The sequence below is a fragment of the Podarcis liolepis genome (genome assembly GCF_965112155.1).
Source record: "Podarcis liolepis genome assembly, chromosome: 2".
Taxonomy (NCBI): domain Eukaryota; kingdom Metazoa; phylum Chordata; class Lepidosauria; order Squamata; family Lacertidae; genus Podarcis; species Podarcis liolepis.
The window spans coordinates 82747087-82760118 of NC_139555.1; the positions used below are offsets into that span (position 1 = coordinate 82747087).

The 13032-nt window shown below is 42.6% G+C and overlaps 1 protein-coding gene across 7 annotated transcripts in view; it reads right to left on the reverse strand.

Moving 5' to 3' along the window:
* Positions 1 to 13032, reverse strand: part of ARHGEF3 (Rho guanine nucleotide exchange factor 3) — a 103753-nt gene that overhangs the window by 39782 nt on the left and 50939 nt on the right. The window contains exon 1 of one of the 7 annotated variants that reach the window (XM_083489349.1): positions 12213 to 12352. The exons of the other annotated variants lie outside the window; for them this stretch is intronic. The gene's annotated coding sequence lies outside the window, so the exon portion shown is untranslated. Of the gene's footprint in view, positions 1 to 12212; positions 12353 to 13032 lie in introns of those variants that run through there. 7 annotated transcript variants of the gene reach the window in all.

The following is a 13032-nucleotide window of genomic DNA, read 5'->3' on the forward strand; positions in this document are numbered from 1 at the left end:
TCAGTTTGCCTGTGTCCATGGCTGTAGCATCAGTCATCCGGGCCGATAAGGTCTTGCCCTTCAGGCAGGTCTAGGCTCTTTTAGTCTCATATTTATTTTCAATAGCTTGCCTAAAGCCATCTGATTCATGTGTCCATTCCAAGCAGCCTCAGCTGGGATCCCTCGCTCTACAGAGTCAACATTTCAGCTAGTAATTCAACTGGAATGTCAGGGTCATGAATCCAGTCAGACCTACGTACCCAGTGACTCATCGGAGAAGCCTCAACCTCTGCTGCTTTCCCCCTTGATCTGCTTTAAACAGTCTGCACAAGTTGCCTTCTGTTATAAAGTACTTGGCATGTACCTGCCATATTTTAAAGAATTATTACCTCCCTCATGCCAGACATCTCTGCCTTCTTGTGCACCACATCATAGCTCTGTCAGCTCAGCAAATGTTTTGTTGAAAAAGACCATATTAGAATATCTTTGGGAAGGCAAGCCAGAAATGAAGCCACTTGTGTTCAGGATGCTGGTTTGATTTAATAACATTCTTCCATGCAAAGGTCTGTACAGAAATGTCTTGTTTCTTAATTATGCACTAACAGTCAAACACAGTCACACACATTGTGTGGATGGAGACTGAAAATGGAGAATGTGCACATCCCTAAAATGAGGGAGGCAAGAAAGCAGCCAGCAATGTCAATATCCACTGATCTAAGCAAAATAGGCCTCTTAAAGTAGAACACAGACCCAACAGCCGCTTGGGAGCTGGACCCCAAAACTATGGAAGAAATCTGCATGGCACCAAAGTTGCACACTGGTGCCAAGTTAGTGCTGATCACTACCTTCCTCCCTCCCAAAAGAGCCAACCTTTCTTAGGGAGTGCAATATAAAATTAATATAAATGAAACAATAAATATTTCAATGACAGACTGCTACCAGGCAGTCCCCCCTCTTCAATCCTAGCAGGTGACCTGGGGCATGTAACTGCTCAGCAAGGCTCCCCAGTTGACTCCAAAATAGGGGAAGTGGTTGAACTGCCAGCATTTGGACCACACAAGGTCAACCAAGTGCTAGCCAAAGCAATACAGTCAGAGAACCCACTTTAGACTAAGGAGCCATTCTTCCAAGTTCTCCACTGTGGGGCAAACATCAGCACTACCAGTGATTCCTATACTCATCATCTTAACCACATTCAGTAGCTGAATCCATTCAGGTCACTTGTGTCAGGCAAGCATGGCAATGACTCCATATTGTGCTAGTTTGGACACTGACCTTTCACAGAGGTCCCCCACCTCAGGGCAAGTATAGCCAACAGGATGACCTCCAGATATTGCTGAATTCCAACTCTGCCAAGCACAGAGGCAATTGGAGATGCAATCTGGAGGCACCACATTGGCTACCCCTGCCCAAGAGTTTCTACAGTGGGCTAGCACCCAGTCCATAACTAGCTCAGCTCCCCCCACCCAATGCCTCACTGGGCATGCAGGCACATATCTAGGGGTTGGCTAGGTTGGTCCCTGCCAAGGAGGGGGCTCAAAAATCATGCCTCTCTCCACTCTAGCTTGGAGTGGCTAGGAGACTGCCTGCCGGGGATACAGCTCCTTGCTAAAGGTGCAAGGGGTGGGGGTGGCACAATACAACTTATTGCCTAGGGCACAAGGAAACCTAGGTACGCCTCTGTGGGTATGTGCCGTCTAAGGAAATGAAACAAAGAACTAGACAGTAGAAGCAAAGGAAACTGCTGAGATGGAGCTACATTCCAGCCTAGCCAGCTCCATCAGATGCAGATGCCCCTGCTCTATGGTGCAAAGGCAGGCATTGGTGCCCTGACAGAAAGGGGGCAGGAGTCTGCAAGGATGTGAACGGACGAGGTATATTGGGCTTCCATGGGAGTATTGGCCCATTATTTTTGAAGTGGACTCCTAAAAGGTTAAATGTACCATGCAATCAAAAAGGCATGTATTTGTTACATAAATAGATCAATGCAGTCTGACTACTAGAATCCTTAAATGAACAATTGATTTACAGAGTATGAGAGTAGGAGGAGGAACAAACAACCCTTTTTCTACAGGTTTTTGTAAAGGTAGAGGTACCCCTGCCGGTACGGGCCAGTCTTGACAGACTCTAGGGTTGTGCGCTCATCTCACTCTAGAGGCCGGGAGCCAGCGCTGTCCGCAGACACTTCCGGGTCACGTGGCCAGCGTGACGAAGCTGCTCTGGCAAACCGGCACCAGAGCAGCACACGGAAACGCCATTTACCTTCCCGCTATAAAGCGGTACCTATTTATCTACTTGCACTTAGGGGTGCTTTCGAACTGCTAGGTGGGCAGGAGCTGGGACCGAACGACGGGAGCTCACCCCGCCACAGGGATTCGAACCGCCGACCATGCGATCGGCAAGTCCTAGGCACTGAGGTTTTACCCACAGTGCCACCTGCGTCCCCTCAGGTTTTTGTAGAACCCGATAATTCCTTTCCCTTGAACTCTTGGCAGTATATTTATTATAGATGGGTATCAATGGCTCTGACACAGTAAAAGTTTATCTGTCATTTAAAGGGTTAAGTTAAACCACCACATGCTTAAGAGGTTTTGACTGAACTTGATGCTGGACCTTCACTAAATGCTAAGGTGTATCTGTTTCCCTTATTTTTACCAAGGATTTTGCTCCCAGTTGAGCTTTTCAAGAGTCGCTTTACAAATGGATTTTGTATGCATTAAGATACCAGAAATCACTACATTTAAAGATTAAGAAATCACTTTGGCACTGGAATCAATTAATATAGTACATTAATTCTCACTGATGAGTGATCTGGAGTGCTGATTGATGAAGCTATCTAGTTTTATTTACAAATTTCTGTGATAAAATAAAGTGAAGCGTGAGTACACACAATATGTTTATATTAGATGCATATTTGATCAGTTCTACTTCTATACATGAGTAAATCATACTAGTTATATATTATTTAGGGTATACAAAAAACATATTCAATGCACATTGCCTCATGGGTATTAATAGAGTACAATATTATATGTATCAACCTATATAATTATGATTCTATCATGCCGTAAAGTACAATGGAACCTCGGGTTGCGAACGTGCTCCGTGTGGCAGGCATGTTTGCAACCCGCAGTGTTCGCAACCCGCAGTCTGCGCACGTGCGGGTCACAATTCGACACTTCTGCGCATGCGCAAAGCGCCAAAACCTGGAAGTAAGCCATTCCGGTACTTCCAGGTTCGGCACGGTGCGCAACCCGAAAACGCGTAACCTGAAGCGTCTGTAACCCAAGGTACCACTGTATAAGAATAAACGTGCTGCATGTCAGAGAGAAGACTAATTCATATTTAAAACTGCAGGGCTAGAAAGAACCTAAGTGCAATTTTTAAAAACCTGGAATGGTTACCCTGCAATTGAATGTGTGGTCATTTGTTGCAGAATCTTTCTTTTATTGTGTAAAGTGGTTCCTCCTTAGATTGGATGTTTCATGATGGGCAGGAAAGATGACAATCAAAGCTGCCTTTAATCCTACATATGCCAGTTTAAATACTGCACCTCTAATAAACCATCTTAAATAACCCACCTATCTACAGGCGAGATGTGGTGAGTGGCAACTGGAGAGGTTTTCAAGTGGTGCCCCCTCGTCTCTGAAATGACCCACCAAGAAGGGTTGTCTGGCATCTACATGCATGTTGTTATGTATTGAAGTTCTCACCCTGGCCACCAGGAGTATCGTGTATACAGTTTTCACTCAGGTCCACGTCAGTTACTTTAGGCGGGAAACCCTGGGTTGTTGTTGCTACAATGTTGACAGCCAGCTGCCTATAAAATCAGGCCAGCTGAGCTGTTTGCTGTTCAGTTCTGTTCCAGCTTACAAATAAAGAGCTGCTTTGGAGACGAGCTGCGTTGTTTGCTATGTCTACCCACTATTTAACACTGGCAATGAGGATGGGATCAATGGACATCAGAGCACAGCCATACGTGGCCACCCTCTGAGCTGAATCACGGAGCTGAAACACCGAGCAAAATCACAGAGCAGAACCAATTCAGAGCTGACTATTCATAGAATCATAGAGTTGGAATAGACCACAAGGGCCATCCAGTCCAACCCCCTGCCAAGCAGGAAACACCATCAGAGCACTCCTGACATATGGTTGTCAAGCCTCTGCTTAAAGACCTCCAAAGTAGGAGACTCCACCACACTCCTTGGCAGCAAATTCCACTGTCGAACAGCTCTCACTGTCAGGAAGTTCTTCCTAATGTTTAGGTGGAATCTTCTTTCTTGTAGTTTGGATCCATTGCTCCGTGTCCGCTTCTCTGGAGCAGCAGAAAACAACCTTTCTCCCTCCTCTATATGACATCCTTTTATATATTTGAACATGGCTATCATATCACCCCTTAACCTCCTCTTCTCCAGGCTAAACATGCCCAGCTCCCTTAGCTGTTCCAAATAAGGCATCGTTTCCAGGCCTTTGACCATTTTGGTTGCCCTCCTCTGGACACATTCCAGTTTGTCAGTGTCCTTCTTGAACTGTGGTGCCCAGAACTGGACACAGTACTCCAGGTGACCAGAGCAGAATACAGTGGTACTATTACTTCCCTTGATCTAGATGCTATACAGTGGTGCCTCGCAAGACGAAAAGAATCAGTTCTGTGATTCTCTTCGTCTAGCGGTTTTTTCGTCTTGCGAAGCAAGCCCATTGACAGATTAGAGGATTAGCGCTATTAGCGCTATTAGCGGCTTTTAGCGGCTTATCTGCTGATCGGATCAGCTGATAAGCGGCTTAGCGGCTTAGAAAAAGGGGGGAGGGGAAAAACCCGCTGGAACTCGCAAGGCATTGTTGTCTTGTGAAGCAAGCCCATAGGAAATTCGTTTTGCAAAGCACCTCAAAAACAGAAAACTCTTTCGTCTAGCGAGTTTTCCGTCTTGCGAGGCATTCGTCTTGTGGGGCACCACTGTACTCCTATTGATGCAGCCCAGAATTGCATTGGCTTTTTTAGCTGCCGTGTCACACTGTTGGCTCATGTCAAGTTTGTGGTCAACCAAGACTCCTAGATCCTTTTCACATGTACTGCTCTCAAGCCAGGTGTCACCCATCTTGTATTTGTGCCTCTCATTTTTTTTTGCCCAAGTGCAGTACTTTACATTTCTCCCTGTTAAAGTTAATCTTGTTTGTTTTGGCCCAGTTCTCTAATCTGTCAAGGTCGTTTTGAAGTGTGATCCTGTCCTCTGGGGTGTTAGCCACCCCTCCCAGTTTGGTGTCATCTGCAAATTTGATCAGGATGCCCTTGAGTCCATCATCCAAGTCGTTGATAAAGATGTTGAATAAGACCGGGCCCAAGACAGAGCCCTCTGGCTAGAGCACTGCGTTCCATTCATCGCCCTCCACGTCAGCATCAGAACCATGGCTTCACTAGTGCCTCTACCACCATTTGCCCCAGCCTCTGAATCATGGGACTCCTTCCTTGCTCAGTTTGACTGCTACCTCCAATCAAATGAGCTGCGTCGTCTGTTATGTCTACCCACTATTTAACACATGTCATTAAGGAGCAAGGTCATGGCCAGCCCAGCCATAAGGAGCTGTGAGGAAGTTGCCTCAGGGCAGCAGGCTCCAAACAGCTGAGAGGGGCAGCAGATCCCCTGTGCTTGTCAGCCACCACCTCCTCCTCCACTGTGTGCCCACCTGCTGCTGCTTGCCATGCACCTGTCGCTGCCAGGTGGGCAGCAGAGGAGGAGGAAGTGGCAGCAGGGGACACAGCATTTTTTGTTTTGCCTCTAGCAGCCAAATGTTCTGGGCCAGCCCCATGCAAGGTGAAGATGCTTTTATTTCTCTAGGCTTTTGAAGAATTTATAGAATTCTTAGTTTTCTTTTGTACTTTTAAAAGCAGCTGAGATAACAGTTGCTGTTTCATGTGATGGTATCTGCCTCTTGTGGTTTAGTTTCAGTAGTTCTTATATTTTATTGATGTTGTGTTTCACACTGTTAGCTGCTCTAGCAAATTCTAGAGGCTGAATATGTGTGATCTATAAATATTGTATTTGTGTTTGTTACTTAAATTTGGAGAGGGAACCTAATACAGAGATGAAGACTGGAAGATCTTGGCATCGAACCACAAATCTGTCTAGGAGACACCTTCTAAGACTGGTATGAAAATTCTGCTCAGAAATAAACACACTGCATTAATACATTGCCAAGCAGGCGGCAGATCATACAAACTAAAATAGCAACACAGTTCAGCGCACAGCTGGAGAAGAGATGTGCAGGAGGGAAATACACTGCTCCGTGGTCATACAAAGGTAACAAATGAGACCCATTTACAGGAAAAGGAAGTTGCCTCTATTATAACCACTTGTTTTTTAAAGGAATTGTTGTTTTTAATTCAACCTGTTTCAGACTCATGATAAACCCTGCAAAATATATTTAATAAGCAGTAACCATAACAGTCTTCCCTAATCTGATTCCTTCCAGATTGAACTACAATTCCCAGTAGCCATCGGCTGCAAGAACATATTGATTTAGACTATATAAATTACTGGATTCTGTCAGAGAAATCTTAGTCCTCAAAGTAGTCAGGAAGCATGCATAAATTAGGATACATCTTGTCAGGAGCTGCTGGGGTTCATTTGATGCTGCCTCCTGGTTGGTCCTTCAAATTGGACTACTGGTGTTGGCCTACAGCTCCTGGCTTACCTGAGAATACTGTCTCTGGCCCAGTGCAGCATAAACTTCTGCATGAGTGCTAAGAAACCTCATTCTGTGAGTTGTATCCAACTAAGTTATGTACAGAATGGACCCATTGAAATAAATGGATTTATGTAATCCATTCATTGATTTCAATGGATCTACTTTGCAAACGATTTACTTGGATAAAACAATATAGTTTTAAAAACAGTTTGGGTAGTGGGTAAGGACTGGGATGGCAACATGCACCACAGCAACCTTCGAAAAAGTTCTTTAAAATGCACATATCTAAGGGCAACATCTTATAGTATGCTTTGCTTTCCAGTACAAAAACACAAACACAAAATGCATATTTTAAAATAATAAGATTAACAACCCCAAAATAATTAATTTTAAAGTTAAAATGGAAGAGAATATTTAAGGAAGGGAATTATAAACCTAATAAGCAAGTAAATTACAGCTTGCATATTACTGACTTCTTTCTATATACTCCTCTCTCATCACTTGCAACAAGGATTTTATAAAAGCAAATCACCAAATGTGATGATGCACATGCTCTGTCCTACGTTACTGTCTATAGCATTATCATGCAGGAAGCTGCTCTAATTTCTTAGCATTCAACTCTAAAATAAGCCACATGTCATATATTCTTCAAACAAAAGCAGAAAAGTAGCAAAAAAAGGGAAGACCAGTCATCTTAAATTTCTGACTTAACCCTTAAATAGCAAGTAGGGCAGAAGAAAAGTTATATCTGGTACAATTGTTTCATGGCAGTAAACAATAAAAGGAAAATCAGATCTTTCATTACCAGTTAATCAGGGTGTTACATAATGTCCCTGCAGCCACATGTGTAATCAACAAGGTTAAAAAGCTGAGATCCTGTTACACAGGGCCATCTGAAGAAGGAATTAAACTTTTTACAAAGTCAGTCATCTTTATACTTTGGGCACATATATGTTTAGACCAAGTACCCTGGGAATGCTCCATTCTCAACATCTTCTAAATCAGGTAGTCAATAATTTAGTAACTTCTTTTTAATGTCATGTTGGAAGCATATTCATTTCTTAATCATCAGATAATTTAACACTGCAACTTTCATTTTCTGCACAGATTCAAGAAAGCACATTAATAAAATGAACTGTGTGCCCAAAAAGTGCAAAACAGTTTACTTTAGTAGAAGATTCCTGATAACCAATGTTTGTCTAGCAAGAAGACCATTAAAAATAAAAGGGGGGGAGCAAGGATGTTAATCGGTGAGAGTTTGACTAGGGAACTGGAAAATCATCCTGTTCTAATTACTCTTACAACTATAGAACTAATACTTCAAATTATAGCAGCGTTTACAAACACTGGTTTGATAATCAGTTGTTACTAGTTGTTCTCTAGTGTTCATATTGTTGTGCACACCCCAATTTCCAAGCAGTGAGAGGTTTGAGGGGTGCCAAAGCATATATTTGGTTTCCCTAGAATAATGGCAGAATGGAGACTGTGATGTCTTTAAGAGCCTAAGAAGAGCCGGCTGGATTAGGCCAATGGCCAATCTAGTCCAACATCTTTTTCTCACAGTGGCTGAACAGTTGCCTGAGGAAAACCCACAAGAAGGTTGCCAGAAACTGGTACAGTGGTACCTCGGGTTAGACGCTTCAGGTTACAGACTCCACTAACCCAGAAATAGTACCTTGAGTTAAGAACTTTGCTTCAGGATGAGAACAGAAATCGCGTGGCGGCAGCGCAGCAGCAGCGGGAGGCCCCATTAGCTAAAGTGGTACCTCAGGTTAAGAACAGTTTCAGGTTAAAAACGGACCCCCAGAACAAATTAAGTTCTTAACCACTGTATTCTGAAGCATTGCTGCCCCCAACTGTGGAGGCAGAGCATATAGCCATTGATAGCCCTCTCAGTTGTGAATTTGTCTAATCCTCTTTTAAAGCCTAAAATAATAATAATAATAATAATAATAATAATAATAATAATAATAATAATAATATATTTATACCCTGCCCATCTGGCTGGGTTTTCCCAGCCATTCTGGGCGGCTTCCAACAAAACACTAAAATACAGTAACCTATTAAACATTAAAAGCGTCCCTAAACAGGGCTGCCTTCAAATGTCTTCTAAAAGTTTGGTAGTTATTTTTCTCTTTGACATCTGGTGGGAGGGCGTTCCACAGGGTGGGTGCCACTACCGAGAAGGCCCTCTGCCTGGTTCCCTGTATCTTGGCTTCTTGCAGCGAGAGAACCGTCAGAAGGCCCTCGGCGCTGGACCTCAGTCGTCCAGGCAGAACGATGGAGGTGGAGACGCTCCTTCAGGAATACTGGACCGAGGCCGTTTAGGGCTTTAGGTTGGTGGCCATCACTGTCTCCTGTGGGAGCGAGTTCCATAGTTTAACTAGTGTTGTGTGAAGTAAACATGTTTGGGACTGAGCTACCAGCCTTACAGTAGGTATAGCCTACAGACCTAATGTTCTGTATAAAATAATTTGTAGTGCTATATCTGGTCATGAATAACACCCTATTGTACAACGAATTCAGTAAGCATCTATGAGGCACGTAGGCAAGAAAAATAACAGGAAGTATTAAAACAGAAGCCCATCAAAGCAGATCTAATAGAATAAATTCTGCTATGTCTATTGCCACAGGTAATACTGTTTACAGAGCTCAGTTCTGATGACTAAGGATTAACAGATCTAATTTAGACAATGGGAAGCTACACAGCTAAGCAGAGTTTATAGGCTGGGAGAAGAAAAACAAGCAGAAGGGGAGAATAGCTGTTGAATTATTTACTGGTATTCTTGCTCTTTGGTTGAAATATTATTTTCTGCTTGTTTTGTGACAAGCAATCACTTGCAGCATTAACTGGATATTATAAACTTATGCCTGGCTACCTGAGCTTCATTTCCAGGCACAAATGATTCCTTTAGTTGTTCATGCTTTGCGTTTGTTTAACACATTTTCTGCACATAACATACTGGTATTTATCTATCTGGAGGAGCATCTCCACCACCCATCACTCTGCCTGGACACTGAGGTCCAGTGCCAAGGGCCTTCTGGTCGTTCCCTCACTGCAAGGTTACAGGGAACCAGGCAGAGGGCCTTCTCAGTAGTGTTGCCTGCCCTGTGAAATGCCCTCCCATCAGATGTCAAACAGATAAACAACTATTTGACTTTTAGAAGACATCTGAAGACATCCTTGTTCAGGGAAGTTTTTAATGTTTGATGTTTTATTGTTTTTTAATATTCTGTTGGAAGCCCCCAAAGTGGCTGGGGAGGCCTGGCTAGATGACCGGGGTATAAGTAAGAAATTTATTATTGTTATTGTTATTATCTACTTCTAAAGCACTTTCAGATCCAAGTCCTGTCCACTGGCTTACAACTCAAACAGGCAAAGACTGATAGGGATGGGACACAACAGAAAGGGAAATAAACAGGAAAGCAAAAATAATTATCAGGTAAAAGCTAGGGCAAGAAAGTATATCTCAATTTGTTGAGTTGATAGAAATCATAATTCTACTATCCATAGATGAAGCCTGTGCTAGCTATATGGCAGTGCAGAAGAGTGTTTCCAGGGGTGGCACCCCAGCTTTTGAACTCTCTCCTCTCTGAGATGTGGCAGGAGCTCATTCTTTTAACCAGTTTAAGACCTGGTTATTCACCAGGTCTTTGGTGGACTTTAGGATCTACAGTACTGGATTATCTTCCGCAGCCTTCATCATGCTCCCAACTGGTGGAATGTCCTCTTTCTCCCCTTTTCCATTCCTCCAAAGCATCACAGAGGAAGGAGTCAATAGTACATTTTCTATACACAATGAACAGACCAGCAATGCAATAGCTGTGCTGAACACTTTCTGGAAAGACAGGGTACAGATGAGCAGAATATTCCTTTTTTTTTTTTCAACAAAACTGTTCATAGAAGGGCTACAACCCAATTAAGACATTGCAATAGATCACATAAACTTTAAGTGATCCATTGATTAAATCTGCATATGGGTGAAAACAATACTTTGGAAACAAAAAGTGCACTTCCTTTGTTTTTAATGATGTACACATGTCATAGCAGATATCGCTTAAGAAGAGGCACTCCTGCGTGAGAGAAAAGAGGGAATAAATATGGCATTTAGTTTTTATCAGCCACTTTTGCAGGCACCTGCATGTTAATAATAATGTGCTGCCCAGTTAATGATGAACACTTAAAGTTTAAAAAATTGATTAATCTAACTGACTAACCAAACAAACATTAAAGCCTTAGTTTCTAGTCAAAAGGTTACTGGGGGAAAAGACTGGAGAACAACTAAGACTTGTTTCTGAGTAACTATGCATAGGATCAGACCCTTAAACTGGGTTCCCTGCTTTGATCCTGCTTACAGCTGATGGCAGAACAGCAACTTCTCAGCAGTGTTAAAAGATCCTATTCTGCAAGTCACTATTTCCTCTCTAAAATCATTCCTTGCTCAAGCTTAAAGTGACAGAGCTACATACTTACATGTGATCCTGATGCAGCAGGCAAACTAGATAAGTGTATCAGTGATGAACACTATTGTCACATACATGTACTGCGTAGAAAGGGATTGCCAACTTTCATGGTGGTTGTAGATTCAGATCCTCCATACTTCAAAGGGGCCAGCTGCTATTATTCTAAGCAGGTTTATGTATCTTATTGATCTAATCCTCCACATTCAATATTATAATTTATATGCCAAATGGGTACTATTGCCTATTGGTACCATTTCTTCTTTTCTGTCACCATTAAAATTTCTCAAAATTTCCTCTTCTGTAGTCAATTGTTTTGTTACAGAAAAATCTCTAAGTGATCATTCAAAGTAAAATGTGTAGCTAAACACCATTCAGTAACCCAAGAGGCAACATCCCTGCTATGAAACTAATGATACATTGGCCTTACCCTGACCCCTCTCCCTTGGACTAAGAACATTGGGAACTATCTTAATATTATTACTGTGCTACACTTCCTACCTACAAGTGAGAGCTGCAGTCCATTAACACACAGGACATCATCTGTAATAGTCTGTGTCAGCAGGAGTTCAATAGCATCTGGTGTATTAGTAAACTATAAAGACTGAGAAAACATGAAATAGCGTAGACCGCATCATGCGGACATTGTGTTTTTTAGCTTTCATCCTTTCATCAGGGATAAAATCTATATAGTACATCATTTCCTAAACTATCCAGATCAGCTGAGGAAGTTCCTGGAAGGATGTCTTTAGACACGGTGCAAGCAATTACCAAGATGTTTTGATCAACTTAGTAGAAATGCTTTGCAGATTGTACCACTCAAAACACAGTGGCTTTGATCCAGGCCTGTTTGGGACATGTCAGTAGATGTGTCCATCAAATTCAGCAAGTACCAAAATGCAGATCTGCACCAGTTACATATACCTTCCTTACTGCATAAAGACAACTGAGCCTCAACACAATTACGATAGACCCTTAGTTGTACTCTTATAACAGAGCAAAAACACAGCCACTGCTCTGCAAATTAAGAGACTAAACAGACTGCCTGTGTGGAACAGCTGCACTTCTGATTTGTTGAAATTTATTACCTGCCCTTTGCCATCAGGTCCTAGGGCAGGTTGCAGCAATTTGAAATTCAGAATTAAAAACAGTTAAAACTGTAATAACACTGGGGCCTAATCTGAACAGTAGAGTGCTTGGTATCTGGTGAGTGAGGCCTGTGTGTTCTGCTCCAAAATCAGCCCCTCCCTTCAGTGTATGCTCAGTTAAGAATGTCAGTTAAAAGGGACCAGCTGCTTCTTGCCTCAGACTCCCCTCATGATGTTGCTGTATTGTATTTATCTTCTCTCAGACATTATGTTCTTTTCTTACAGTTTTCTCAGTTTATTATTAAAGCTTGTTTAAATTTACGTGAGCCACCTATTTTTCTCAAAGAAAAAGAAACTCTGCTGAAGAACGGTGGAATATCCTAAACTTGGGTGAGTGAGGGGATATTCCCAGTTTGCCAGAAGGATAGATTTTGTTAATCACCTCCCACCTCCACAACAAAAACAGATTACAGCTACAAGACTATGGAGGGCCCTGAAAATATGAGGTGGGACTATCAACAGGGCCCCCTCAGTCAATTTTAACACAGGTGAGGGTTTGGAGAGAAGGGGGTATCTGGAGCCAACATTATTTAGAGCTTGACAACTTTAAAATAAAATAATTCACAACTTTAAAATAATCCAAACCTCAACTCCAGCACATTTCACATTTTAGCTTCTCCCCGTTTACTCTCTCAATGAAACAGTCACTCTACAATGATTTCCAGCAACATGACACCACTAGTTTGCATGAAATGGGAAGCCAAAATATGGCTTACTGGGAATATGCAACCTGTGGGCCACCAGAGAGGAGTTCACAGCC